The 26,153-nt window shown below is 37.9% G+C and overlaps 1 long non-coding RNA gene across 1 annotated transcript in view; it reads right to left on the minus strand.

Annotated features, from left to right (window-relative positions):
* Positions 1-25,412, minus strand: part of LOC133251669 (uncharacterized) — a 127,455-nt gene extending 102,043 nt beyond the window's left edge. Inside the window, exon 1 of the long non-coding RNA XR_009737724.1 lies at positions 25,149-25,412. This is a non-coding gene — a long non-coding RNA (uncharacterized LOC133251669). The remainder of the gene's footprint in view (positions 1-25,148) is intronic.
* Positions 25,413-26,153: the final 741 nt, after the last annotated feature.

Below are 26,153 nucleotides of genomic sequence, written 5' to 3' on the forward strand. Positions count from 1 at the left end.
GTGAATCTTTGAGACCCCATGGACTGCAGCACGCCACGCTTCCCTGTCCATCACCAACTCCCAGAGCTTGCTCAAACTCATGTCCATTGAGTCGGTGAAGCCATCCAACCATCTCATCCTGTCGTCCCCTTCTCCTCCTGCCTTCAATCCCTTTGAACTTCAAGTTACTTACAGTTAATATGAGAATAACAATGATATCTAACTCATAGGGCTTTGTGAGGACTATGCAAAACCCTTAGTAGAATGCTTGCCAAGTGCTCAATACATGGTAACTCTCATTATTCTGGGTATCATGGGTGCTGTCTCTGGTACACTCCAAAAAAGTCTTTGATTTAACATTTAGTGCCTGTTAACACATATGTTCCATAAGTCAGTAACTATTAAATACTAAGATGTCTATGCGTGTGTGTGCTCAGTTGGTCAGTTGTGTCCAACTCTTTTCGACCCCATAGACTGCAGCCCCATCAGGCTCCTCTGGCCATGGAATTTTGCAGGCAAGAATACAGGAATTCCAGATGATGTTCCCCACCCAAGAATCAAACCCACATCTCTTGCATCTCCTGCAATGGCAGGCAGATTCTTTACCACTGCACCGCCTGGGAAACTACAGTCAATAGATAAATGTGTGCTGAACATTCTCCCTGGGCTCGGCATTGCAGTGGGTAACGAAAAAGATATGGACCCTGTCCAAAAGGTGCTTTTAGGTGAAAAAACCTGCTACCAAGGCCAGGGAGCATATCTTTCTGTAAAAATGAGTAGTAGAAAAACTAATTTCAACAGATGTTAGAATTCAAGGTAAATCAGTGAGAACTGGGATAGTTGGAGAAAGCTTTAGGGAGGAAGGAGAAAATAATGTAAGCCTGGGAGGATCAAGACAGGCATAGAACAACAACAACAACAAATTGTGCTTCCTACTAAAGGAAATGATGCCAGCAGTATTATGGGTGAATATAAAGAATATCTTAGCCCGACTTGACTAAAGTGATTGGAGCTTTTTAGAGGAAAAAAAATAGACAATGGATTTTTTTTGTTTGTCTTTGGTTTTTGTTGTAGTTTTGGTTTTTTAAAAATAGAGTTGGAATAGACTGCAGAGGGTTTTAAGAGCCAGAGGAGTTTCTACTTGAAACTATAGGAGATGAAGATAGTGTGTTATGAGGTGAGGTGGTAAAAAAACTGTGTTTCATAAAGATTGACCTTGTTAAAGTATGCAGGGGGATAAAAATCAGGAGAGAAGTATAAGACAACTTAGAAGCTATTGCAATAACCTAGGTGTGGAAAAGAGAGATGGGGAAAGAAAAATGGAGATTTTTACTGTGAGTGAAATGGCTGTCACTGGAAGGTTTTGAGCAAAGAAGTGACATTATCTGATTTATCCACAGGTCTCTGACTGCTCATTTGAAAATACTTTGAGAGGGTCAAAGGGGAGAACTGGAAGGCCTGGTAGGACCCCATTTAAATACTTCAAGAAAAATCGATGGTGGCTTGGGTTTAATGTGAATGGAAGAGGTGAGAAATAGCTAGAATAAATATATTGTGAACAGGTTTCATAGGTGGCATCTTAGGCAGTCTCATGGGACACTACTCTTGGTTGAATGCTCTACTGTTGTGGTCTTAACACTCTTAATAATTGTTGAATAAATGGTCTCACATTTTTTAATTTTACACTAAAGCCTCCCAAGTTATGTAGGCAGTCCTGATTGTGAATGTAAATATAACAGGATTTATTTATGCACTGGAGCTGGGGCTATGAGAGAAAAGAAAAAGTCAATGATTACTCTGAGGTGTTTGGGCTGAATAGTTAGAAGAATGGGTTTTTTGAGATGCAGAAGACTGTGGAAGGCATAGAATTATAGAGGAAAGTCAGAGAGGCTCAGTTTTGAACACATGAAATTTGAGATGTTTATTAATCATCCAAGTAGAGATGTCTGGAGTTCAAAGAAGGGTTTCAGGCTGGAGATACAGGTCTACAGTAACCAACATTTGGATAGTATTTGAAGCCATAAAACTGAAAGAGAATATTTTCAAATGGCGCAAAAATAGAAAAGAAGTGTAAGCACTGAGCCGCAAGACAGTTCTACACTGTAGACAGCAGGTGACAAGGCACCAGCAAAAAATGATGGAGCAGGATCAGCCAGAAAAACACCAGAGCACGGAGAAGAATGCGTTGCACTGAAAAACAAACAAGAAAATGTTGATGACAATTCAAGTAAAATGAGAGTTGGGATTTGAGGACTGAGTTTATAGAGGTTACCAGTGATAACAGCTGTTTCTGTGGAAAAGTAAAAGTGAAGTCGCTCAGTTGTGTCTGACTCTTTGCAACCCCAGGGACTGTAGCCTACAAGTTTCCTCCATCCATGGAATTTTCCAGGCAGGAATACTGGAGTGGGTTCCATTTCCTTCTCCAGGGGAAAAAAAAAAAATCTTCGCAACCCAGGGGGTCAAACCTGGGTCTCCCGCATTGCAAGCAGACGCTTTTACCTTTTACCTTTTACCGTCTGAGCCAGGGAGAGGCAAATGCCTGGTTAGACTTGATTCAAGATAGAAAGAGAGGAGAGGACCAGGAAACTACAAGTATAAACAGCTCTGGAGAATTTTGCTGTGAGGGGCGGAGGAGACAGGGATAGTAGTTGGAAAGGAAAGTGTTGGTACCACTGAGAGGGCAGGCAGGCTGGATGTTTTAGGGTCAAAAAAATGTAATGTGATTTTAGATGAACATCTTCATTTTAGGTATGCAGCAGTTGAGATTGTGAAGGGTCAAATGGGAATGGCAATTAGTCAACTAGAAAGATAAGAATAGATGTGTGAGAAGACAATTCAAATTATCCACAATTTAGACTTTATTGACACAGAGGTGCAATTTGGGGCATAAAAATGAATTAGACTGGAATAAAAATGTACTGAGAACAATAGAGGACTGAAGAAACTAATATTCTGTAAAAGCAATGAAACAAAACCGAGAGCACTGAGCTATATTCCCAACTTTCAACCCCGTTTAGGTGTAGCTGTATTTCCATAGGCAAATTAAGGAAATTATCTGAATAATTAATATCCACACAAAAGCATTAGTCCAACTTGGCTGGATATTTTACATAAAAAGAGGCTCTGTATATATGAGAGAGTCTAGTGCTGGATTCATTTTTTCTGCTTTTCTCAGTCTTCACAGACTGAAAACTTATTTAGACATAAACTAGAAATTGCTAGCTGACAGAGAGGACCTCAGTTTCTACTAGGATTTTCACAACCCTAAAATTGAGATTTTTAAAGAATAAGATAAAAACTTAAGGAAGACAACATAATTTGAGCTAAAGCATCTTATTTGTCAAAACGCATGTGACCATCCATGAAGGGAACCAAACAGCCATGACTGTTCTTCACTGAAGAACCAACAAAATCCTCACAGATGAATGTGTCCTGTAACCTTTAATACAAAAGTCAAAGGAGAAATAGCTTTCTGGGCAAAAAATTGCACACACAGGAAAAAACCAAGACCAAATCAAAGAGTCGTAGGAGGGGAAGGGAAATTTGGGCCTTTTTCATAGCAGGAGGCGAGTCAAGCGTCACTCACTAAACTGACACGGCGGCAGCCATCTTAGACCCCAGCAGGCGCACGCTGCTGAGAGCCAAAGGCTCCGTTCAGACTCGGGGGCTCCGGATGCTCCTGTTCGCCTTTGTTTTCCAAGACTATCCCGCTGACAATGATTATTGTCTAAGGATTGTATCTAAGAAGCATTATATAGAAACATATGCAATGTCACACTGGAACTGACAAACGAGCCTTATTATGGCTCTGACAGTGGCACCGAGGGACATCTTGAGGCAGTGCTTGAATGTTACTCTAGCAACCAAGAGAATATTTACCACTTTTTCACTTCAGAAAGTTCTCCCCCCCCACTTTTTGAGGCGCTTCAATAAAGAGCTCAAGAAGACGACCCGGGAAGCCAGCCAGAAGAATACACTTGGCACAATCCTGCTTCCTCTGGGCCCCCGAAGGTGGCAATGATAACAGCTTCACTCCAGAGCCTCCAGGAGGGCCCTGGGAGACAGGGATCTTCACCACAGAAACAGGCTTAGCAATGTGCTTCCAAGCACACAGACAGTGTTCCCCTTAAAGTCATCAGCTAAGCAGAGGTGGTTGGTATAGCTTCTGGGAGTAACCACAATTTCCCAACCCTGTATTTCTGATCACCTCTCTAATCTTGGCCTGAGCATTTACAAACCTTACATCCAGACTTCCTAGGTTTTCCCAGTGGCTCAGTGAGTAAAGAATTTGCCTGTAATGCAGTTTAAACACAGGATATGCAAGTTCAATCCCTGGAATGGGAAGATCTAATGGAGAAGGAAATGGCAACCCACTCCAGTATTTTTGTCTAGAGAATCCCATAGACAGAGGAGCCTGGTGGGGTACAGTCCATGAGGTTGCAGAGTCAGATGTGACAGAGCGACTAAGCACGCACGTGCATCCAGACTTTCTCAACCAAAGTTCCTCCTCTGAGCTATAGGACTCAGAAAATAATTCAAGCAACAAAATGAGCACCTTTCTGGAAACAAAAAAGACAAGTTCATTTCATTACATCAATGGATGCCTTTGGGTTTAGGAGTCGTCCTGGGAAAACTGGCTGGATTGGGAGTGAGGGATAAATCCCAGAATATTTCATGATGGGTATTGGGAGACAGAAGCTCTTTCCACTGGGTTAGGTTGGAAAGAGGAAGCCTGGAACCAGTGGTGAGCGAGTTCCTTAGCCAAATGGAGGATGTCTGTCTGCCCAGGAGAGAATGTCACTTGGCAAGAAACAGATCCGGGTAGAGTGAGAGCTGGAGCTGGAGAGTGAGAGACCCAGAGAAGGATGTGTGAATCCCAATCCACCCGTGAGTTAACTGGTCACACCAGCCTATGTATTTTTCCTAAAATCACTTTTCAATGGTTTCTGTCACATGCATTTGAAGAGTTCTGAAGAGTATCACAGGAAGAATGTATAAACACAGAAAAAAAAATTAAGCTTTACATATCAAAATCATCAGGTAAAAAGAAAAAAGCATCTTTTCCCAATCTGTTTCATTTTGTTAACAGCTATGTTTTGTGTACCTAACATGTACCGACATTGTGGCAATCCTGTGAAGTAGGAATTAGATCCATTACAGCGAACTAAGGTTCAGAGAGATTATATGATTTATGTAAAATTTCTGGTCTAACAGATACTAAAAGGAGGTGAGACTTGGCTCACCTGAAGAAAACTGAGGAATAAACTGTAAGTATATGAGGGAAGAGCATTCCAGGCAAAGGGAAGATCAAAGCAGAAACACTGAGGTGACAGGCTATGAGGAACACTGAAAAGCCAATGTGAGTGAAGTGATCAATGGTGGTGGAGAGAGTGGGGGGCCATGAAGTCAGAGAGATGACCTGCTATCAGGTTGTGTAGACCTTTGTATAGTACTGTAATGTATGGAATTCAAATTTATCTATAGATACGATTTTTATATATTTCCATTATACCCCAGTTCAGCATATATCTTCCCAGACTTGTGTTCTAATACTGTTTTATTATCCTAGTAACACCCTTAATTAAATTTCCAATTTCAGAAATTTTATTCTATTTTGAATTTCCACAACCCAAACTGAGGGTAATATTGTAGTTTCCTGGTGCATGGGCACCATGATTTATAAAGCAGACAGTAACCACAGAAATTGCTTGGAGCTGAGACAAAAGATGTTTTCAAGGAGGAACTTTTTTTCATTGGCATTATTCTGCAGTATCAGTGCAGACTGACTTTAAATTAGCTTTGTTTTCATTTTTAATTCTACAATGCTCCTTTTATTACCTTAACCCAGGGTGAACTGCTTTTGCAGTCCATTACACACAACTTTTAAATACTTTTGAGTCCAGCTTTATCCGTTCTTCCCGACCTAGGGATTGAACCCGCTTCTCTTGCATCTCCTGATTCTTTACCACTGTGCCACCTGGGAAGCCCATTTAACTTAATACTTTAGTGATTTCCACTGGGTTCTCCCACATGCATATCAAATTCTGCAGATCCAAGGCCAAATTCATTCGATTTCATTCTTCTCTTCCACCAAATCTGCCCCAAAACTCCCTTCTTATTCAAAATCTTAAGGGGAAAATAAGACATTTACTCAGTTGCTGAGCCAGAAACTCAGAAATCAGCCTTATTCCTTAATTTTTGACTAACCTCTACATCTCATCAACCCCTAAATCTATCAATTCCACTTCCCCAAAATTTCAACATGTGCTCTGCCTTTGATAGCCATCAGCATATAACTGGCTATTCAGTAGCCTCCTGCCTTTTCTTTCCACTGAACCCCAACCTTCACTTCAATTTCTTTTCCTCTACTATCAGAGTGATCTTTCCAGTGTGAAAATACAGGCTGCCCTAAAAGCTTTGGTGGCTTCCAATGACAAAAGGCTCCATGACATAGTAACAATGAAAGGACCCTGTCCAACTATACAAACTCATTTCCAATTATTTCTCCCTCACCCTTTTAGGCTCCAGCCATAGTAGACTCATTTCCTATACACCCTATGCTCTTTTAAAATCTTCTGAACTCTTGAACCTGTTTTCTACTCTACCGAGAATGCAAACTTAGGGAAAACTCCTTTAGGTTTTACTTCAGATGATACTCTTGAAAAGGTTCCCCTGCCACCCCTCCCCTCCCCACCCCGGGCTTCTCTTCTGTTCTCAACCCATCTTGTCTGGTCAGTAAACTGTCTGCTTTTTGAAGGCAGGAAATGTGCTTCTTCATCCTGGTTTCCCAGAATCTAGCCCAATACCTGACAATTAGAATATTCTGGGAATAAGATTTTGAAAACATGAAATCAGTTCACGTTCTGCTACTAATATTAAGCTTTGAGAATTATTTATCCCTAGGCTTGGCGTGCTGCGATTCACGGGGTCGCAAAGAGTCAGACATGACTGAGCGACTAAACTGAAAAGTGGTTTCAAAGAAATGAGTGGTTTCAAAGAAAGGTGGTTCCAAAGAAAGGGAAAGGAGAAGAAAGAGATAAGGTCCTCTCCAAAGAGAAGGCAAAAGGAATAGTTACTTCTGTTCTAGAGAGAGAAGAAAAATTATGAGATCAAGATTAAAAGTTAGGCTCCCCACTCAGGGGCTTATAGAAATATCTAGATAAAATGAGGAGGTGGGGGGTTCACTGTGATAGGGCACTACAGAAACCCCAGATATTCTGAAGGATAAGGCACTCCCTCTCTTTAGTATCCCACCAGGACCAAGGCTGGCCTGCTGCCGTCCATGAGGTCTCAAAGTGTCAGACAGGACTGAACAACAACAAGGGCCAGGAAGCAGAACCAGCTTCACTGATCTGAAGCTCACCAAGCCAAAATGTGAGGCACCAAGCCAAAATGTGAGGCGCCAAGCCTGGCAGCAAAGACAGGATTGATCAACAAAGCAGCCAAGCAGAGAAAGGAGGAAAACTCAAGGACCCAACCCCTCCCTCCATGCAAGAGGCTCGGGTATGTATGGATAATGAATAAACGGGCAGGGCCCCCTGAGGCATGGCGGATATGGGGAGCATATGGGGGCCTCCAGACGGATAATTGGAAAGAACATGTGGTAATCACCTGTGCAGGAGTAATAGGCTACAGGCCTCTGCTAGGTCAAACGAGGAGGGCCTTAGTATGATCTGAGGGTGGAGTGTTCAGCCCTCTGATGTCTAAAGGTCACAGACAGGACATTCACACATGCCCAGTTGGAAGGTGAGTTGGTGATCCTATCCAGTCTTAACCAGCTCAGCTTGAACTAGACATAGCTGGCTACAGTTCCTGGAAAATAATTCTGGAAAACATCTTGTTTAGGTTTTGTGCCACTTGAGGACATGCAATACTCTTGTGCTCATGCTAAGTCATGTTTGACTCTTTACAACCCCATGGATTAGAGCCCGCCAGGCTCCTCTGTCCGTGGGGATTCTCCAGGCAAGAATACTGGAGTGGGTTTTCATTTCCTTCTCCAGGGCATCTTCCCGACCCAGGGATCTAACCCATGTCTCCTACTTTGGAAGGTAGGTTCTTTACCATTGAGCCACCAGGGAAGCCTACAAGTCTTCTGTAGCAACAATTAAAACGACCTTGATTAGTCAAGGCAGGCTACAGGTGAAATGAATTTAACTAATGATTACCCACGGTATCAAGGACGGAACATCACTGGTGGAAGGAAAGGTCTCACTAGATGACTCTAAAATGGCTCGTTAAATATTTATATTGAAATACATCATCTTTATAGAGTGACAGTAACAGACTAGGATTCCTGTAGCAGTAGAAATATAAGAGATGTGGGAGACAAACCTTAGAAGGTTTTCTTATAAAATACGTAAAGCATGAGAACAGGGATATGAAGTCATAGAAACTCTCCTGACACATGGGTAAGTTTCCAGTTGAAAACTTCCAGTCACCTTTTTTAGCCATAATACGTGCTTGAATTCCAAGATCCTGACATTTTGAAAAGGCTTGTACTTTAATGGCTACAGAAACCTCATGTATGCTTGAGTCATTTATACTTACAATTAATCACTTTCCTATGAACTAGCAATATACCTAAAAGAATTGGGAAAAGCTAGTTTCTTTATGTTATAAAATATTTATGGCTTATTTTTGGATTTCCCTATCTATTTTAAATATCAACTGATCTAAACAAATACTCCCAATCTCCACCCAATGAAGGTATATCCGATGCCAATTTAAACCAAACCAGGACATTTGCTTTAAAATTTCCAAAATAAATTCTATAGTATTACAATGTTTTCTACTAATTAAAAAAAGAGCTTTTTTATGTAATGGATAATAATGCTCAGTTGTGTCCTACTCTTTGTAACCCCATGGACTATAGCCCACCAGGCTCCTCTGTCCATGGGATTTTCCCAGCAAGAATACTGGAGTGGGTTGCCATTTATTCCTCCAGGGAATCTTTCTGACCCAGGGATCGAACCTGCATCTCCTGCTATTGTAGGTGGATTCTTTACCACTAAACTATACGGGAAGGCTTTATGTAATATTCCTGTGTTATTTTGCTAGTTGTTTACAAAATGTCTTATCAATTCAAAGTTTAATTAAGGAGACAAAAGAAAAGCAGAAAAATTTTTTTCCCATATCAACCTAAAATTATTTTTTAAGAAGTTTTTTTATTTAGTGTAAGATGCAAGAAATATTTTACTGGAATAAAGCAATTTGATTTTTATAATCCTTCCTAATCATTTTCCTATGCCTGAAAGCTATACCTACATCAGCAGTTTTATGAAAAGTTTTTGCACTTCCAGAAACAACAGGTAACTTAGAAATCACTAGAATGCTAGTGGCCATTTTCTGTAGTTTTACATTTTATATATATATATATATATATATATATATATATATATATACACATTTTATATATATATCATATATATATATATATCAAAAAAAAACTGCTGTGCTATCCATAAAGCCAAACAATAAAGTCTATTTGTAACACTCTTATTTCTAGGGTTCATTCTTTAAGCATGGGCTGAGGTAAACATTTTCAATCCCATTTAAAATATTTTATTATTTATAGCATTTTCCCCTCAGATATTTGAAAAGATGATAAGAAGGCTTTGTTTTATAGAACGTTTACTGGTCTAAATAGTATTTGAGCTCAGCACAATTTGCTGTCCACTTAAATAGTGTTATGTAGTATTGATAGAACTGGTTGTTCCTGAAGGTCTCAATAGAATCAGTCAGGAGTCCATCATTAGCCAACAAAGGTGGTTGATGTGGGTGTTGGTACAAATACCTTAGTTGTTTTGAATAGACTTTAAATTCTATTAGTAAAACTACAATGTGCTCATGGTTAGGACTGGAAAGGCGCCCTCAGATCTGGTGCTGAACTGAACGCTTCAGTTGTTTGGGAGAATTTGTGTAAGTGATAGAGCACAAGACGTTAAGATTTTATTTAAATAATTTAGTTTTCACTAAGAGTGTCTAACTTTTTTCTTTAGCCCATTATTTGTTTGTGTTATGTATATCTCGTTCTATAATATTGGATGGTGTGAATGATGTGATTACACAGGGTGTTTAGTAACGTTATTCCAATCAGATCAGATCAGATCAGTCGCTTAGTCGTGTCCGACTCTTTGCAACCCCATGAATCGCAGCACACCAGGCCTCCCTGTCCATCACCAACTCCCGGAGTTCACTCAGACTCATGTCCATTGAGTCAGTGATGCCATCCAGCCATCTCATCCTGTCGTCCCCTTCTCCTCTTGCCCCCAATCCCTCCCAGCATCAGAGTCTTTTCCAATGAGTCAACTCTTCGCATGAGGTGGCCAAAGTACTGGAGTTTCAGCTTTAGCATCATTCCTTCCAAAGAATCCCAGGGCTGATCTCCTTCAGAATGGACTGGTTGGATCTCCTTGCAGTCCAAGGGACTCTCAAGAGTCTTCTCCAACACCACAGTTCAAAAGCATCAATTCTTCGGCGCTCAGCCTTCTTCACAGTCCAGCTCTCACATCCATACATGACCACAGGAAAAACCATAGCCTTGACTAGACGAACCTTTGTTGGCCAAGTAATGTCTCTGCTTTTGAATATGCTGTCTAGGTTGGTCATAACTTTCCTTCCAAGGAGTAAGCGTCTTTTAATTTCATGGCTGCAGTCACCATCTGTAGTGATTTTGGAGCCCAGAAAAATAAAGTCTGACACTGTTTCCACTGTTTCCCCATCTATTTCCCATGAAGTGATGGGACCGGATGCCATGATCTTCGTTTTCTGAATGTTGAGCTTTAAGCCAATTTTTTCACTCTCCACTTTCACTTTCATCAAGAGGCTTTTGAGTTCCTCTTCACTTTCTGCCATAAGGGTGCTGTCATCTGCATATCTGAGGTTATTGATATTTCTCCCGGCAGTCTTGATTCCAGCTTGTATTTTTCCAATTGTGTTATTCCAATAGAGAAGATGAAAAAAGCTCTTGGTTTTATTGAGATATATTATCCTTGTTTAATACGTCCAGTGCTCCCTGAAGTAGTTAATATTCTAAAATTTATATTTCTAATATAAAAAAGAAAAAACTTAGAGAAGTTAAATGCTTTACCCATGGCCACAATAATAGTAAGTGGCAGAGGAAAATTTGAAACTAGTTGAGCTTAAATACAGAGACCCTTAACACTAAATACAGAAGTTTTTAACCTCTACACCTTATGCTTCAATACACCTATTACACTGTGGCCTTCCTCTTTCCTATTCTGTCTTTCAATTTGGCCTTTTCCATCTCAATTCTGGTCTGTCTTTGTATCTTTCTTTGCTTCCTAACAAAATAGACTATGCTGTTCAGAATTAGCATGCAAATGTCAACATAAATCATAGATGTGAGAAGAAATCCATGCAAATAACCATAGTACCCATATCAATGTGTCCTTGCCATAAGCAAACCAATTTTTGACAGTCCACTTATTTGAAAGTTTTTATTGGTGGTAAGAAAAAAGGAAAAGTTGGGACCATCAAGAATTACCAGTCACACACCCATCATTAAGGATTTAGTTAATGCTTGGCACTGAAATTAGCCATTTATATATAGTATCTAATGCAATCCCTAGCACAACCTTACAACATAAACATTATTACTAGTAATTTACTGTGGAGAAATTTGAGGCCTGGAGACATTATGCAGTTTACCCAAGGACATACAATTTAGCAGGTTAAGCAGAAATTTGGACCTACGTTTGACTAATTGCAAAGATTGTGGTATATTAGCCATTAGTTAAACTGCACTTTAGACCACTTGGTTGTGCTTCTTCTAGAAAGAATACTTTGAGTAAAGAGAGAGATCAACACTTAGCTGACCCAAGATCACATTCTCGCACAGGTATAGCAAATTTTCACTACTCACTTCTTTAAAAAAGTCAAAGAACCATTATTTTGAAAGATAAGAGGAGAAAGAAGGGGGGAGGAAAGAAGGGAGGATAAAAGGAAGGAAGGAGGGAAGAAAGGAAAAAATAAAATTCCTCCTCACTTCCTGGGTTGATGATCAGACTCAAAGTCCTGAGCCAAATGAGCAGATAAATTATGAAATCAAAGCAGAATTTTCCTTTTTACTACAGTGGGAGGATTTGTCTTATCAAACTATTTACACTTTTGTTTGCCATGATTTCTATAGTTTTAGTCACTGTACCACTGCTTAAAGCAGAAGCTGAAGTCAGGGGAGATGCCAAAGGCGAGGACAAAGAGATGACTTCTCTTGCAGTTCCTCGTGGGGCCCCAACCAGAGCCTGGTGGGCTGTCCTAGAGTCGCAGGATGACAATTGAGCCTAATGGGATTTTGAAAGCTTTCTCTTATCCCATGATTCTGGGTTGCATGTTTCTACTCTAAATATGGACAAGAGGGAATGAATAATAAGTACAGCCAATTGCCAGAAACTTTTTACTGCCTTGGTGCAGATCTATTTTTTAGCTGGATGACTTTTATTTTTCCATTTTTTAATTGCTTTGTTTGTATTATCCTTTTTCTCAGGGCAGTTTCTAAATACCACTTCAGAGAGTCTTTTATGTTCACAACAGTGACAGAACTGCAGAGATTTCAAGCTAAGCATGAAAGCCTGGATCTAATATCTTCTCCCTGATTTCCTCCCATCTAATAGATCTGCTTGCTTATCTTGCTGCTATGATACCAGGAACAATACAGATGCTTATTGAGGAAAAACTAGGACTGGCAGAAAAGCAGACAAAAACAATTCCTTATCAGAACTCTGGTTTGATATCTCATCAAATTTCACATACATTATGCAACCAGACAACCTATGATGGTGAAGAGTGCAGTTGAGAGAAGTGAGAGATAGAGAAAACTGCCTCCTGAATTTGGTTGGCCAGCTATGTGATGCGCCCCAGCAGGAAAAAATATCAATTGGTAATCACAAACACTTACTTTTTACTCACAGAGACGCAGGAATGGATTTGATCATGTCGTGGAGTGCTTTGAGGTCTTTGGAATAAAGGCATTCTACAAATATATATTTCTGTATATGGTTGTGTGTGTGTGTGCGTGTGTGCGTGTGTGTGTTTACACGTTCTTTCTCTTGAGTAATAGGCAGGAAGGGAGAATTTCGTACAATATCTGCAAGTACATTTCATAGTCTCTGTATGTTGTGTGCTCATATATCTAAACATTTTTACAGGTAAGCTGCTTTCTGTCTTATGAAAAATGTCTCTTGGCTGCATTGAGGTCTTCTATATCCATGGAACAAACTGGCAGCTTAGTGCTTTTCATTCAGTATCCAGCAGACGAGCAAATCCCAGGGCTGAGCTATTGATCCAGCTGAACTCACAAGCAGTATGTCCTTATTCTTCTGGTTCAGTAGCCTTGGATGTAGTATACAAAATAATTTGCTGCATTCTTCAAAGCAATTTTCCCGTGGGGTAGGAAAAACACAGTTGGAAAAATGCAAAGATATTTCACTGCATTCAACAATAAAGGCAACATTTTAAATAAGTTAACTGATATAAAGAAGCCCACTTGTTTTGTTTATATTTGTTTTTGTTCTATCTCATTTTGTGGGTATTTCATGAAAAAGGCCAACAGGGTAAAAGTTTAAACAGAATCCTTTTTAAAAGAATTTTACCCAGTCCACTGTAAGGGTTTGGGGAAAAGGCTTAACTTTCAAATCAGCTTTTATTAATGTTCATGATCACACTATGATTTGTATCTTTACCTTTTATTCATTTTTCTAATTTATATATCAGATTAGTCTCAAGATATGAAATAATATTTTTCTGTTTCACAAGAAAGACAAAGAGAGAAGATAAAGGAACAGTTGGTGGCTGTCATGAAAAGAAGGAACATGTCAAGGTCCTTATTCACTGGTCTAGTCTCTTGTTAGAGGTACAGGGTTCACTGCTCAGATAGATGACCTGGATGTTCAGTCCGGGGAAGCCAGTTAGCCTTTGAATTCAAATCAGAGCTGGACCAAGACTTGCAGGTTAAGTTATCAGTGCTGATCTTCCCACCTGTAAAATGACCTTTTGTCATAAAGTCAGTGTGACATTCAGACTTAAAAAAAAAAATGTATCGAAAGCATTTAGTACAACCTGGGAAGAGAGTAAGCAGTCAAAAGTAAGTCCTTAATATGACGAACAGTAACTAATCAGTAGCAGAAAGGGTAGAGTCACAGTCACACAAAACTATAGATCAAACTCAAAGAAGTCAGACTCTTAAGAAAATTGTTTACTGCCTAGCACATGGTCAGCACTGTCTTAGCTGTTGTACTAGGCACTGGGGGATACCAATTAAGAAGAATAAGGTATGGTGTCTGCCCTAAAGAACTAACTATCTAGTTAAAATGATACATGGGGAATATATTTAACACAAGACAATTAAGTATCAAATGAATAATAAAGGCAATCAAATAGGGGGTTTAAAGGAGAGTTCATAGAATAGAATAGTTATAGCATTCATTATCTGATAAAAAGGCAGAACTAGGAGATATACATGCATATATATATATATACACACACACACACACACACACACACACACAATCATATATTTAGAGAGAGAGATAATTTCTTCAATATTTTTATCTACAACTTCACACCCATACAACAAAGATAAACAATAAGCTGTCTGAAAACACAGCCATTTCACCATTATCTAAATACTAAGCAGATAATAAAGAAAAGACTTTTGGACTCTGTGGGAAAAGCTGAGGGTGGGATGATTTGATAGAACAGCATTGAAACATGTATATTATCATATGTGAAATGGATCGCCAGTCCAAGTTCGATGCATGAAACAGGGCACTCAAAGCCAGTGCACTGGGACGACCCTGAGGGATGGGGTGGGGAGGGAGGTGGGAAGGGGGTTCGGGACGGGGGAACACATGTACATCCGTGGCTGATTCATGTCACTGTATGGCAAAAACCACCACAATATTTAAAGTAATTAGCCTCCAATTAAAATTTTAAAAATAAATAAATACTAAGGAATTATAGGAAATAAATTTCTATTTGATGAGCTTAAAAAGTCAATCATAAAAAACATAAAGCAAGACTTTGAGTAGCCTCAGAAGCCCAGTGTCCAGTATTACATTTCCGTTTGCTTCTGGGAAATTAATCAAGCCAATGAAGCTGATACCAATAAGAAATAGGGGAAGTGGAGTTCTTTTTAAACAGAAGCAACAGTTGGGCTATAATTACATAACCAATAGCCTCTTTTAGTGCCCAGAGCATCAGAACATCAAACTGAGGAGGAGTTTATGCATATGAAGAGTAAAAAAAATCATTGGCCAATAGATCACATTAAGTAGATTTAACAAATTATTGAGACAATATTAACTTTTTTTACTATACAAAATTTGGTTGAGTTTCAGGGCACAAAGATAAATTTATATTCAAAATGTCCATTCCTACTGCCCAGTTCTCTATTTTGTTGGTGTTATCTTGCACTGGTGAGATTTGAAAATAAAAGCTATTTGAAAAGAAATCTATATAGAATTTAATTTTATTACTTTAGATTTACTTGTATATTACCTTAACAAGTATTTTAGGAGCTGTAATATTCATGAAACATATATAGAGATAAATCTACACATATAATATTATAAATTGCATATTATATAAGAGTTTCTAGGTAATGAAAAATAGCATTAAGAAAAATGAAGCAGAATACTACGGGGAGAGAGATTCTTTTTTAAACTCTCTAAGGAGGTCAACTTTGAGCAGAAGCTTCAGTGAAATGATATGGTGAACAATGCATGCAAAGTTGAGGGTCAGGTCATTCTAAGAGCGGGGAATAGGAACTGTAAGGCCTTGATGCTGAAGTGGATTCAGGTTATTTTAAGAACAGCAAAGAGGCCAGTATGTCTAGATGGACAGAGATGTCTAATAAAATTCTACTCTAAGTTTTGAAGCTGAGAATTTTAATTTTTATGTCTATATACGATTAACTTAGTTTTATGTCTCCAGAAACTACCACTAACTGTGTCCCATCTAAACACAGAAGACAATCAAATTAATTTAAAGTAGGCCCAGGGATGTAACACCAGGAATGTGGTACTGTTAAAAGCAGAAGCAAACAATTGTCAACAGACACAGCAAACTAAGAAGTAAACCTGCAGTGTCTAAGCGGCTTGCAGTTACCGGATACAGAATGTTTATATCCCACAAGACTCCAGGGTCAGAGTGATTTTTCAGAGAGTTCTTTAAAGAAATAATTTCAAAACTAGCAACAGTTTTAAAGCACATTTTTAAAAAGTACTACTTAATTACAAATCCAATTTTTAAAAAACACAAAAATTTCAACTATACACAGGAATTGTAAATGGTTGGTCTCAGTTTGTGTAAAAGGTCTTCTCTTGAAGTTGCAGCCTGATTGATGTTCTAAAAATGATTCCAAACCTTCATTTTGGTTTATTTAGCAACATCTGCTATGCCATTTAAAATTTTTTTAACGTAAAAAAAATTTCAATATAATAAAGGGTTAATGTAATTAATATATGGAGACCTCTTTCAAAGTAAGAGTCAAAACCTCTTATGGGAAAGAAAAAAAAAAGGGAAAATTCTGTACAATGAAAATCTAAAGAAGCAAAAATATGTGACCAGTTGACATAAGAAATATTTACTTTCTCTAGTAGTAAAAGGAAAAAAAATAATAAATCAACCATGAAGCTCTGTAATAGCTTAACAACTGAACAAAAAAATAAGGAAAAAACCACTCATCATCAGTGCTAATGAGTGATTAGAGAAACAGCCATGACCTGGTGACATACAAAGTATTTTCTTAGAAAGTTTCAGATCTCTCATAAATGTATGCTGCTGCTGCTAAGTCCCTTCAGTCGTGTCTAACTCTCTGCGACCCCAGAGATGGCAGCCCACCAGACTCCCCCGTCCCTGGGATTCTCCAGGCAAGAACACTGGAGTGGGTTGCCATTTCCTTCTCCAATGCATGCAAGTGAAAAGTGAAAGTGAAGTCGCTCAGTCGTGTCTGACTCTTAGCGACCCCATGGACTGCAGCCCACCAGGCTCCTCCGTCCATGGGATTTTCAGGCAAAAGTACTGGAGTGGGGTGCCATTGCCTTCTCCGTCTTAAATGTACATGTCTTACCAAATCAGGGTTCTCAATAATAAAGTGAGTTGCTCCACAACTTTACCATTATGTAGAACAAAATTAATTTAATGTGATTATCAATGTTTTAATCTGTATTGGATAAAACTTTAATTATTATCTGGGTCATTTTCCAATATTTTAGATAACTGATACTACTTTTACTGATTAATTCAAAAAGAAAAATCTAAAAGAAATCTCTATTTCTTTACTTCAATTACTATAGTGGTGATTTCTAAATATGGAGCCCAGAGACAATCTGGATTTCCATCCAGACATATTTGAGCCTAAAAATCTGAATCTGTAACAAGCTCCAAAGATTTGCTGATGCATATAAGTTGGAGACTCATTGACCCAGCAGAAGCAAAAGAAAAATTAATCCATGCCAACACATCAGGAGTCATAGATGTGCTTCAGAAATACACATCTGCAAAGAAGCAAGCATGTGAAGTAAGGGATTGCCACTTATCAAGGCCCTTGGAAAATCAGCCCTAGAATGGTCTCCAAGAATGGACTATATGTTAAACCTTGAAAGCTGACTGCCCAGGCAGGTCTATGCACTGAGGCTGAAGTGGACACAATAGGACAAATTCCAGGGGGAGAACAGTCACCAGCCAAACTTAATCAGGGCAGCAGGAGACCAGCTATGCCATTCTCCTGTGGGCATTTCCATCAGGGCTACCCTTCAGGTCAGCATAGACATGCTTTGGCCTCAAAAATATGCCTTTTGCCTTATTCTATTAAAAGTTACAATGGATCCAATTTTCTGAACCTCTGCTTACTGCTACGTCTTTCTGTCGTCCTCAGTGATCATGAAATGCATTGTCAATATTCAAATAGTATGTATCCAAACTCTACAGAATAAAGAGCAAATTCTGACTTTAAAACAGCTACACATGAGAATTCTTTTTCTTGCTGTCATAGGTGAATGGTGATTGTGACACAAAAGGGGACTCTGACAGCAATAAAGGTCTATCAACCTGATCATGACCTGTTTGTTCACACTCTGGGCCAGTTTAACGAAAGGAGAAAAGACAGTGTTTTTCCATTTGAAGAGCTGTTTTAAAAAGGAAATGACATTTTTATTTGTTATATGAATAGTTTTCAACTGTTTCTTAGTGTGTTTAAAAAAAATATTTCTGAAAATGTTCATAAATTTTCTTAAGTAACAAATTGTGCTTTTATCTGTATTTTCAGCCTTTCAGTATACAAAGAGGACTTGCAAAGTCACTTCAGCATTTCTGTAAAAGCCCAAATGTAAACGAAAAGTAAATACAAACGCCAGGAGTCTCTTAAAATTCAACAAATGTGTCCTCTACCCACTCTTCTTTGCTTGAATTGGGTTCTTTGTGTCCTCATTTCCCCCAGCCTTGGCCAAGTGCATTTTCTTGCTCACCAGGGCCCTGAAGATGATGATACAATGGTGCATTCACGGTGGTGGCATATGCAGAACTATGGGTCAAGGTCCGCTCATTGTTTCCTTGGGGCAACTATTCGAGGGAGTGAGTTCCACTTGTCCTTAAGGATGGACACTACAGACTTTTGACCCTCTCAATGCCTAATATAGCCATTTTTCTTATTTCTAGTATAGACATGGTCCATGTCATACTACACACGTTAAACAGTACGTTAGGAAAAAAAGATAATATTATCTTTGTCTCTTCCCAACCTCTACTCCAGAATGTTCATAGCTTTGGAGAGTTTGACTGATATTTACTTTTATCATAATTTTGTGAAGGGGAGATTGAACTTAGAACCTATATAAGTGATAAAGTAATTCCAAATAGTCACTGTATTCATATTCATCACTTATCACTAAATGGAACTGATTATAAATGTACTGGAAGACTATCAGAAAGGCACTGTTGATTTACTTTACATAGATAAACAAGCCACATAAAAAATGAAAGCACAATGCTTACTGAATTGTAAGTGATTAAACATTAATGACTGTAAAGCTTAGTCAAACACTGCAAGTCTTAAAGTCTTCCACAGTACATCATGTTGAGTGTCAACGGATAAAACAGAATGCCAATAATAGTTGGAATGTTCTTGAAAAGAGTTAAGCTTTGTCAATAGCTATAAATGTACACATGCCAATATCTCAAAATCTATCAGTCTCTACACACTGTTTGTGTGAGGCTCTATTAGTCTGACCAAATAATTCCAGTACTCATTGGCATTGAAAAGAAAGTCTGAGAGTAATTTTATATTCACTTATGTGCTTCTTTCATGCTCTGTACATGGATTTTGGTATTGATGTAGTCAAATATTTATTGTCTACACTAAAAGAAGGTTGAGATAAAATGAATAAATCAAATCTTTATTTCATTTTTTCCCTTCATAGCCTCTCTGCTAAGTAGAATGCTGTAGGGAAAGCAAGTTTAAATCAGTATCTATCGTATATCAAATAATTATTTAAAAGGAGGCACAAAAACAGTCATATGTCCTGTCTTTGGTAATCTCAGAGAAGTCCGCAAACTCTACCCTCAGTCACTTTGGACAAACATCTTGCGGACAAAAAATGTAAGAATTCAGGATAGGTGGCCTTGTAGTCCCAAAGAGCTGTTTGGTTCAGTGACCCACTCCTAGCACAGATGAATTTGATGCTTTATCTGACAAAAAAAAAAGTTGGCTGATCCTGTTATTGAAAGATTGTTTCATTAATTCAAAATAATCCTTTCACACAAGGACTGAGGGGAAAGCAGAATTTTCGCCACCAACACGGGAAGTCTCTACTATTGAAGGCCATTCAGCAAGTCGATATCACCAAAAAGCTACTGAGCAACAACTTAGATTTGCACAACACAGTTTGTGTACATTTGAGAACTGAAAATGGATCTGACATGAGATGATATTCAGGAATAATTTTCAGTTTTATTAGATATGGTAATGTTATTTTGATAATGTAAGAAGACAGTTTTGTCTTTTAGGGTGGGATGTTATGTTGTCTGTATAATATTCGGTCTTGTCTCTGCTCCACTCCCATTCCACCCCATTGTGTAGAAGACTTATCAAATGTTTGGTTTCAGTACCACATCCATTAATTATAGATGTATTGTGGTGACTGTATTTAAATATTCATTGATCTAGCTAACATTAATTTTGGCTTCATATAAGAAAAATGCACTTTGCACTTGATGTTCAAAGATTTGGGTTCAAATCTTCACTCTTGTTTATTAAGTCATACGACTGTGTTAAAAAAAATTCACTTAACCAGTTGGATTAGTTATTTCTGCTTTAAAGTAGAATCTCTCTCATCAATTATTTATTTTGAGGAATCAAACTAGAAGTAAATTTAAAAATACTTGATGAACTCAGAGTGTTATATCCATGTGAGATATTATTGAGAAACTGCTACAACTCTAAGAAGGTTGTAGATAAAAAATGTCAATAAAAGGTAAATTTTACATTCGGAGGTCATGGAGTATAATAACATCCTAGAAAATTTATTCTCCTTCAAATGAAGACCCAAATTTCACTGTAGGAACTTAAAATTCACCCAAACTCTCCATTCCTTCCTTTATTTTTTGTTCAAAAGTTCTTCATTTAGTATTTCATTCTGTAAGTCAAAAAAAAAAAAAAGTTTTGTTTCTACTGTGTGTCAAATACAGTGCTAGATACCGAGCTTACAAAAATGAGGAGAATACTATCCCCCACCCTGCAATAGAGCTTACCCTTCAATGAAAGGGCTTGCTCTCTTTCTTTCCAATGCATGTTGGGCTCATAAGCATCACTTTCTAAAAAGCGTTAATGTCTAAAACTATGCTCTGCTGCTGCCGCTAAGTTGCTTCAGTCGTGTCCGACTCTGTATGACCCCATAGACAGCAGCCCACCAGGCTGCCCCGTCCCCAGGATTCTCCAGGCAAGAACACTGGAGTGGGTTGTCATTTCCTTCTCCAATGCATGAAAGTGAAAAGTGAAAGGGAAATAGCTCAGTCGTGTCCAACTCTTAGCGACCCCATGGACTGCAGCCTACCAGGCTCCTCTATCCATGGGATGTTCCAGGCAAGAGTACTGGAGTGGGCTGCCATTGCCTTCTCCATTTTCAGGTAGGATCCTGTCCAAATTCTGTTTCATTACAGAGATGTATGTAGTGTTGATCCTTAGAAAGTGAAAGTGAAGTCGCTCAGTTGGGGTCTGACTCTGCAACCCCATGGATTGTAACCACGGAATTTTCCAGGCAAAAGTACTGCAGTGGGTTTCCATTTCTTTCTCCAGGGAAACTATGCTCTGACTAATGTTAAAAGTTGATGATGTGCCATGGTTGTTTTTTTTTTTTAATTCTATTCTCATCATACTGACAAATATTTCTTGGGCCTTAAAAAAGGATCATTAGGGAACTAAGATCCCACAAGTTGCATGGCCAAATAAATAAATAAAATTTAAAAAAAAAAAAGGATCACCTTTCAAAGACAATTTGAATTTTAAACTATTTTTTCACTTCTGTAGTAAAATACAATTTGAGATGAGCCTACAAAACATCAGAAATCTCACTAAGTCACTAAGAAAAGACTGAAACGAGACTGCCAAGGACACAAAAGTTTAGAGAGAGAATGATTATAATTAGACTTTCTTAGTTGATATGCATACAGTATAAGAATGCAGTAAACTTGTATTCTCTATAAGAATACCTCTCATGATGAATAAGTAAACTGGCATTCCAGTTTTTGTGGAAGAGCCCCTGCTTTGAGAAATGCAGAGTCTAATGCAGTCTTTCTTAATTTCTTTTGGATTATGAAATTCTGAGACACGGAAAGAAGCTACATATCTTTCTACAGAATAGTGCACATGTGGACCTACACACATTTTTAAATATAGATCAGGGATTTTTCAATCCTGTTGTAGTTTAGTGGACAATCAAGTTCACATATGATATTACCCCAAGTGCTGTTACCTGCAAGACCAGGATATTTACAGGACTTGAAGCAAATTACTCATATTTTAAAGATTTTGACTGCTTTGTGATGACTTTAGAAAAATGATCTGAAAATTAAAAAAAAAAAAAAAAAGGCCAATCAAAGAAGGAAAAGATGATTCTGAGATAAGAGTGAGATCTTCCCCACCCAGGGATCAAACCGAGGTCTCCAGCATTGCAGGCAAATTCTTTACCACCTGAGCCATTAGGGAAGCCCACTTAAGAATCAAGCCAGTCTTCATGTTATATCCCTAGGGCCAGAAGCAATCCCTGGCTTGTACATGTTAGATGTAAAATAGCCTTTGTTGTAAAAAAGCAAAGATCATGAATAAGCCACCAAATATTCATCCTTCCAGTTCTTTGCCTGATGCTAAATGGTTCTTACAACACTTCCAAGGTAAAGGCGCCCCTGCATTACCAACTGCCTCTGGCAGAGTCTGAGTAGCCTTTGCATTCTACTAGTGGTAGGGATCAATCCTGGGGCCATTAGATTATGATCTCTTGTTTTAAGACAAAATGTTAGACCTTAAGTATTGCTGTAAAATGAAATCATATCTTTGGCACAGCTTTAAAATAACAACCTGCCTAAAGGCAAAATTCTCTTCCCCTCATCACGCAGTGATAAATCTCTATTTCACATTCTGCACTTGTTGGGTGAGTAGCCCCGTCCCCAGGCACTGTGAACAAAAACCCAGAGAAGATAATGAGGGCAGAACCTAGGAAAAATAGACAGTGCAGGAACAATCTGTGGCTGTGGGTGCAAAGAAAATTTGGCTCAAAGCACTGTCATTAAATATATACTGCATTGATGATGAAGTTGAGGAAAGGGGATTGAATAATACATTTTGATATTTTAAAGATAATCCTCTCTTCATCCAAATATTTTGATTTAAAGAATGCCATTCTTACAAAGAGGAGAGTTTTGCCTTTTCAGACATCCTATTCGGGGTATGTCAGAGAAAATCTATGTCATTTTAGTCTAAAGTTTAGATTCACTGTATTTTACTGATATATTTGAAGAAATTACTGAAATAATACCCTGAATTCTTTGAAGTCTTGTGTTGTTTAGAATTAAGAGACTTTGGCTTTAAATGTGTGTTGAACAAAAATTCCAAGAGTATAATACATTTTGTAGTATTTTACCTAAAAGAAGAAATGTTTACATAGGATCATTCACTTTGCAGCAATGTGGAAAAGCTAATACTTTGTGGAAAGTTGTCTAAACCCCCACTACAATCATTATCACAAATTCAATTTCCAATAAGAGTATCATGTAGAGTAGGATATAAGATAACAGTTCTTGGGATATTGTGAGTAAGTATTGTAAATTAAAAATTTTAACACCAGTTAGAATACATATATACATATATATATACACACGCACACACACACAAATATCTCTAAGGCCAGATATTCTTTCATGAATCATAGCACAATACAAAATAAAGAAAGACATTCTGAATTTAAAATGATCATCTATATAACAATGTGACTGAGGATAAGCAGATGTTTTGCTACATTAAACAGTGTCTTAAAAGCTTACATTAGGGGTTAATAAACTAGGGTCAGTGATCCAAATCCGGCCCATGACTTGTTTCTGTATGGCCCTCAAGCTAAGGATGGTTTTTAAAATTTTAAAGGGTTGTAAAACAAAACAAAGAGCAATATATGAGAGAGACCATATGTAGCTCCCAAAGCCTAAAATATTTATTATCTGGCCATTTACAGAAATACTTTGCCAATCCCAGGTTTAGATTCTAGCGTACTAATGGTGAGGTTTAATGTGCAATTTTGGATTCAGTTGGAAATGCCACATTATTACACTAAAGATAGGTCTCATCTTCTGCAGCAGTCAATTTGTGTCAATTTAGAGACTGAAAAGATGGAAAATTTCCCTAGCAACAAGTCAAATGCTCAAATTTCTAGTTAATTTAAATCACACTAACTAGATTCGGCTTCCTTATCAACAGAAATGCTTTAGGAGTGAAGTCGTCTGATGATACTTTTAGTATTGAGCAATCTTTTGGCATATTTTGGAGGAACATCGATTTGAAGTGGAAGTACTGAAAAATTCTTATACCCAACTGTAATATTCTTTCCTATTATTCTTCTTCAGAAAAAAAACTATCTCTCTCCATAGGTTTTTGAATATGTGGCTTCGCATGAGAATATGTGGGTATTTTAAGCTAAGAAATTTGTAAATGTATTTACCCAGTAACATAAAATTATTTTAATAAGCTTGTTTGTGAACTAACTACATTGTTCAGAATTCAGGTTCAGTTAATAAACTTCATCATTAACACTATTACTATGATTGATTCTCTTTTCAAATTGTATGCATGGAAATCTATGACAGCACTGTACTAAAAAATAGAATCAATCTGGCCATAAGCAGTTAAAGATTTCCATATTATCAGCCAATAATATATTCTAGAATAGTCTTTTACATTAAATAGGAATTAATAATTCTAATAAAATTATTTTTTTCTTTTAAACAAGTCATGTGTATTTTTTGTAATGTGCATTAATGAAGCTCCCTATCTCAGAATAATAAAAGTGATGTAGGGAAATGTAAGTACCACAAAAGAGAATTTAATTTGAATGTTTTCACAAACCTGAGAAAAAAGAGACAATTTCTTTTCTTAAAGTTCATCTGAAAATTCTTAAAACAATTTGGAAAAACAAATTTACATTTTGATAAGTGCATCTCAGGTAAAAGAGAAGTTCCCCTCTATATAGGCCTTTATTAATAAGTAGACTACTACTCATTGAAATTTTAATTTATGATGTCCACTCTGAAATGGACTGAGATGTCTGCAGTGCCCTGAGAAATGGTACCAATATCTAGATCACATGCCTAGATATTTCTAAGCTTTTGTGTAATGAATTACCGCTATTTTACTTAGGAGAAAATATGTTTGCTGTTATTTTTGAATCTTCGATGAACTCTCTATATCAAACAAGGTCAAGCCACAAATAATGCCCCAAATCAAGTTAAGATGAAATAAAAATCAATGATTTATAATACGGATTTGAAAGGATGTGGGTCAATGTAAAAGCTGCAAGATTTTGTTCATTATTTTAAAACGAATGCACATCTTCTGTGGGTAAAACAGCCCAAAGCAGTCTCTTTTAAATCATCTATTCCGAAAGATACAATACCTCCAAACAAGAAGCCTTTGACATCTGTGACACAGGAGACATGCAGAAGTCATTAAGGGTATCCCGAGGGGCTTCCAACAGTTGCTTCACTTTAGGGTGGGTGTGAGAAGGTTTAAAATTAAATTACTTTAAAATAAAGTTAGAGCACTAAGCAATTTCCTGCTTTCGACTCAGTAGGGTTTCCCGTGAGAAAAGAAAGTAGGCAAAAAGCTCAGACAGACAGACAAACATATTTACCCCTAGGTGGAAGGTACAAATTAAATTAGCCTGCTACAAAGGGGAGATGTTTTCTCCTTCTGTTCAGATGTCATGGTAGTGAGGAAACATAGTCTGGGGCCAAGAAAAATGGCACAAATGCATTCATCTGAGCTACCATTCATCCTGATCCAAGGTCTAAGCAGAACACATAAAAGAACAGCACTGTTGAAGGACTTCCTCTCCCTAGTTACCAAGTTGAGACTTGCAAGGGAATATGGGAGCAGGGGGTGGGGTTCTTTCCAGAATGTTTCAATGTTGTTGGAAGTGTCAGAGGATGTTATGGAGTTAATGACTGAATCTGAAATCACATCAGTATAATTTGATTCCATATTTCATAGAAAGAGCTGTATTTTATGGTACACAGTATGGTGTGTTTAAAGGTACATTGTGAACTTTCTTTCCCTCTGTAGCTGGAAACCAATATAGGCACTTCCAAAGAGTCAAGTATCTATTATAGTGCCTCATTAATATGCATGTTTTTGGCACTCAGTTTGGTTCAGCTGGTATGCTTTCCAGTATCTCATTCTTTATTTATATGAGACTAGGAGGTGTGACCTATGGAGCCAGTTGGCTGTCATGAATTGGAATATTCATTAAGCCTCATGAATTATGCATTAGACTGCTTATAATACTGAGATCCACATTTGATCTAGCCAGAACTCTCAACTGCTTCCCATTCGATGGAATGATCCACATTTTGTCGACCAAACTATATATGTGTTCCATACACTGCAGAAGGAGTAATTG

This window comes from Bos javanicus, chromosome 7 (assembly GCF_032452875.1).
Source record: "Bos javanicus breed banteng chromosome 7, ARS-OSU_banteng_1.0, whole genome shotgun sequence".
In the NCBI taxonomy this organism is placed as follows: domain Eukaryota; kingdom Metazoa; phylum Chordata; class Mammalia; order Artiodactyla; family Bovidae; genus Bos; species Bos javanicus.